Below are 5,701 nucleotides of genomic sequence, written 5' to 3'. Positions count from 1 at the left end.
CTCAAGATCACACTGACTCCCATCACAATGGCCTTTTCTCCCACATACACCAGCTTTCTCCCAAATACACGACATTTTCTCCCACATACACCCGTTTTCTCCCAAAGATGGGACATATTCTCCCAGAAATGCCAGCTTATTCTTTAAAAAACGGCCTTTTTTCCCCAAAATACCAGCTTTCTCACAAACACCTGTCATTTTCCAACCAAGTCTGCTACTATCTCCCAGAAACAGCCGGTTTCCGAGAAATACCTGACGTTTGCTCTCCCAAATACTACTTGACACTCCTCCAGAGGACATTGTCTCCCCTATTTACCACGTTGTCTCCCCAAGAGACCACTTGGCACACCAAAAAGACCACCGTTGCTCTCCAGTACAAGATCTTCTTTCCCACCGGTTCCCACTTTTCTCCCCCAGCTATGTCATTTCCTCCCAGAAATGCCACTTTTCCCTTGGAAATTTCACCTTCTCTTCCAAAAAGAGGAGATTTGCTCCCAGAAATACCCCTTCTCTTACAACTGCCACACGCTTTCTCCCCAAAAAGCCTCCATGACAATGCCAAATGGGACACTTGCAGCCAAGAAGAGGACACCTTCTCTCAGAAAGACCACTTTTCTCCCCAAGAGAGGAGATTTTCTCCCAATTGGATGACATTTGCTGTAAGAAAGACCCGTTTTCTTCCCTCAAGAGGACATTGTCTTTCCCACTGAGGACATTTTCTCCCAGAAGTGCCGCTACTCTGTGAAACACCTCCATTTCCTCCCAAATCTACTCCATGACACGCCTCAGGATGACACTTACTCCCCGATTTGGGGCATTTTCTCCCAGAAATACCACTTCTCTCCCAAAGGGATGGCCTTTTCCCTCTCTAGCATCTGTTTCCTCACCAATACCTGGCATTTTCTCCCAGAAACACCAGCTTTCTCACAGATACATCACCTTCCCCCCCCCACATCAGACCTCTTCTCCCAGAAATACCAGGACTCTGCTGAATATTTCCCATTTCCTCCGGAACATACAGCATTACACTCCGCAAGAGGACAGTTTCTTTCAGAAATGTGGCATTTTATCACAGATACACCATTTTTATGCCCAGTAGAGCTCCTTTTCTCCCAGAAATAGCACTGCTCTTAGGAAGAGCTCCCATTTTCTAACCAAAATGCTGCTTTACACTCCTCAAGATCACACTTACCCCCATCAAGATGGCAGTGTCACAGAAATACCAGCTTCTGCCCCCAAAATGGGACTTTGGCTCTCCAAAACAAGACATTTTCTCCCAGAAATACCAGGACTCTTAGAAATACCTCACGTTTCATCTCAAGAATACTGCTTTCCACTCCTCAAGATCACACTGACTCCCATCACAATGGCCTTTTCTCCCACATACACCAGCTTTCTCCCAAATACACGACATTTTCTCCCACATACACCCGTTTTCTCCCAAAGATGGGACATATTCTCCCAGAAATGCCAGCTTATTCTTTAAAAAACGGCCTTTTTTCCCCAAAATACCAGCTTTCTCACAAACACCTGTCATTTTCCAACCAAGTCTGCTACTATCTCCCAGAAACAGCCGGTTTCCGAGAAATACCTGACGTTTGCTCTCCCAAATACTACTTGACACTCCTCCAGAGGACATTGTCTCCCCTATTTACCACGTTGTCTCCCCAAGAGACCACTTGGCACACCAAAAAGACCACCGTTGCTCTCCAGTACAAGATCTTCTTTCCCACCGGTTCCCACTTTTCTCCCCCAGCTATGTCATTTCCTCCCAGAAATGCCACTTTTCCCTTGGAAATTTCACCTTCTCTTCCAAAAAGAGGAGATTTGCTCCCAGAAATACCCCTTCTCTTACAACTGCCACACGCTTTCTCCCCAAAAAGCCTCCATGACAATGCCAAATGGGACACTTGCAGCCAAGAAGAGGACACCTTCTCTCAGAAAGACCACTTTTCTCCCCAAGAGAGGAGATTTTCTCCCAATTGGATGACATTTGCTGTAAGAAAGACCCGTTTTCTTCCCTCAAGAGGACATTGTCTTTCCCACTGAGGACATTTTCTCCCAGAAGTGCCGCTACTCTGTGAAACACCTCCATTTCCTCCCAAATCTACTCCATGACACGCCTCAGGATGACACTTACTCCCCGATTTGGGGCATTTTCTCCCAGAAATACCACTTCTCTCCCAAAGGGATGGCCTTTTCCCTCTCTAGCATCTGTTTCCTCACCAATACCTGGCATTTTCTCCCAGAAACACCAGCTCTCTCACAGATACATCACCTTCCCCCCCCCACATCAGACCTCTTCTCCCAGAAATACCAGGACTCTGCTGAATATTTCCCATTTCCTCCGGAACATACAGCATTACACTCCGCAAGAGGACAGTTTCTTTCAGAAATGTGGCATTTTATCACAGATACACCATTTTTATGCCCAGTAGAGCTCCTTTTCTCCCAGAAATAGCACTGCTCTTAGGAAGAGCTCCCATTTTCTAACCAAAATGCTGCTTTACACTCCTCAAGATCACACTTACCCCCATCAAGATGGCAGTGTCACAGAAATACCAGCTTCTGCCCCCAAAATGGGACTTTGGCTCTCCAAAACAAGACATTTTCTCCCAGAAATACCAGGACTCTTAGAAATACCTCACGTTTCATCTCAAGAATACTGCTTTCCACTCCTCAAGATCACACTGACTCCCATCACAATGGCCTTTTCTCCCACATACACCAGCTTTCTCCCAAATACACGACATTTTCTCCCACATACACCCGTTTTCTCCCAAAGATGGGACATATTCTCCCAGAAATGCCAGCTTATTCTTTAAAAAACGGCCTTTTTTCCCCAAAATACCAGCTTTCTCACAAACACCTGTCATTTTCCAACCAAGTCTGCTACTATCTCCCAGAAACAGCCGGTTTCCGAGAAATACCTGACGTTTGCTCTCCCAAATACTACTTGACACTCCTCCAGAGGACATTGTCTCCCCTATTTACCACGTTGTCTCCCCAAGAGACCACTTGGCACACCAAAAAGACCACCGTTGCTCTCCAGTACAAGATCTTCTTTCCCACCGGTTCCCACTTTTCTCCCCCAGCTCTGTCATTTCCTCCCAGAAATGCCATTTTTCCCTTGGAAATTTCACCTTCTCTTCCAAAAAGAGGAGATTTGCTCCCAGAAATACCCCTTCTCTTACAACTGCCACACGCTTTCTCCCCAAAAAGCCTCCATGACAATGCCAAATGGGACACTTGCAGCCAAGAAGAGGACACCTTCTCTCAGAAAGACCACTTTTCTCCCCAAGAGAGGAGATTTTCTCCCAATTGGATGACATTTGCTGTAAGAAAGACCCGTTTTCTTCCCTCAAGAGGACATTGTCTTTCCCACTGAGGACATTTTCTCCCAGAAGTGCCGCTACTCTGTGAAACACCTCCATTTCCTCCCAAATCTACTCCATGACACGCCTCAGGATGACACTTACTCCCCGATTTGGGGCATTTTCTCCCAGAAATACCACTTCTCTCCCAAAGGGATGGCCTTTTCCCTCTCTAGCATCTGTTTCCTCACCAATACCTGGCATTTTCTCCCAGAAACACCAGCTCTCTCACAGATACATCACCTTCCCCCCCCCACATCAGACCTCTTCTCCCAGAAATACCAGGACTCTGCTGAATATTTCCCATTTCCTCCGGAACATACAGCATTACACTCCGCAAGAGGACAGTTTCTTTCAGAAATGTGGCATTTTATCACAGATACACCATTTTTATGCCCAGTAGAGCTCCTTTTCTCCCAGAAATAGCACTGCTCTTAGGAAGAGCTCCCATTTTCTAACCAAAATGCTGCTTTACACTCCTCAAGATCACACTTACCCCCATCAAGATGGCAGTGTCACAGAAATACCAGCTTCTGCCCCCAAAATGGGACTTTGGCTCTCCAAAACAAGACATTTTCTCCCAGAAATACCAGGACTCTTAGAAATACCTCACGTTTCATCTCAAGAATACTGCTTTCCACTCCTCAAGATCACACTGACTCCCATCACAATGGCCTTTTCTCCCACATACACCAGCTTTCTCCCAAATACACGACATTTTCTCCCACATACACCCGTTTTCTCCCAAAGATGGGACATATTCTCCCAGAAATGCCAGCTTATTCTTTAAAAAACGGCCTTTTTTCCCCAAAATACCAGCTTTCTCACAAACACCTGTCATTTTCCAACCAAGTCTGCTACTATCTCCCAGAAACAGCCGGTTTCCGAGAAATACCTGACGTTTGCTCTCCCAAATACTACTTGACACTCCTCCAGAGGACATTGTCTCCCCTATTTACCACGTTGTCTCCCCAAGAGACCACTTGGCACACCAAAAAGACCACCGTTGCTCTCCAGTACAAGATCTTCTTTCCCACCGGTTCCCACTTTTCTCCCCCAGCTCTGTCATTTCCTCCCAGAAATGCCATTTTTCCCTTGGAAATTTCACCTTCTCTTCCAAAAAGAGGAGATTTGCTCCCAGAAATACCCCTTCTCTTACAACTGCCACACGCTTTCTCCCCAAAAAGCCTCCATGACAATGCCAAATGGGACACTTGCAGCCAAGAAGAGGACACCTTCTCTCAGAAAGACCACTTTTCTCCCCAAGAGAGGAGATTTTCTCCCAATTGGATGACATTTGCTGTAAGAAAGACCCGTTTTCTTCCCTCAAGAGGACATTGTCTTTCCCACTGAGGACATTTTCTCCCAGAAGTGCCGCTACTCTGTGAAACACCTCCATTTCCTCCCAAATCTACTCCATGACACGCCTCAGGATGACACTTACTCCCCGATTTGGGGCATTTTCTCCCAGAAATACCACTTCTCTCCCAAAGGGATGGCCTTTTCCCTCTCTAGCATCTGTTTCCTCACCAATACCTGGCATTTTCTCCCAGAAACACCAGCTCTCTCACAGATACATCACCTTCCCCCCCCCACATCAGACCTCTTCTCCCAGAAATACCAGGACTCTGCTGAATATTTCCCATTTCCTCCGGAACATACAGCATTACACTCCGCAAGAGGACAGTTTCTTTCAGAAATGTGGCATTTTATCACAGATACACCATTTTTATGCCCAGTAGAGCTCCTTTTCTCCCAGAAATAGCACTGCTCTTAGGAAGAGCTCCCATTTTCTAACCAAAATGCTGCTTTACACTCCTCAAGATCACACTTACCCCCATCAAGATGGCAGTGTCACAGAAATACCAGCTTCTGCCCCCAAAATGGGACTTTGGCTCTCCAAAACAAGACATTTTCTCCCAGAAATACCAGGACTCTTAGAAATACCTCACGTTTCATCTCAAGAATACTGCTTTCCACTCCTCAAGATCACACTGACTCCCATCACAATGGCCTTTTCTCCCACATACACCAGCTTTCTCCCAAATACACGACATTTTCTCCCACATACACCCGTTTTCTCCCAAAGATGGGACATATTCTCCCAGAAATGCCAGCTTATTCTTTAAAAAACGGCCTTTTTTCCCCAAAATACCAGCTTTCTCACAAACACCTGTCATTTTCCAACCAAGTCTGCTACTATCTCCCAGAAACAGCCGGTTTCCGAGAAATACCTGACGTTTGCTCTCCCAAATACTACTTGACACTCCTCCAGAGGACATTGTCTCCCCTATTTACCACGTTGTCTCCCCAAGAGACCACTTGGC

Source organism: Phasianus colchicus, unplaced genomic scaffold (assembly GCF_987193195.1).
Source record: "Phasianus colchicus unplaced genomic scaffold, bPhaCol1.hap1.1 HAP1_SCAFFOLD_53, whole genome shotgun sequence".
NCBI classification, from domain to species: Eukaryota; Metazoa; Chordata; class Aves; order Galliformes; family Phasianidae; genus Phasianus; species Phasianus colchicus.
The sequence above is the reverse complement of the archived record's forward strand: the minus strand, read 5'-3'. Positions refer to the sequence as shown.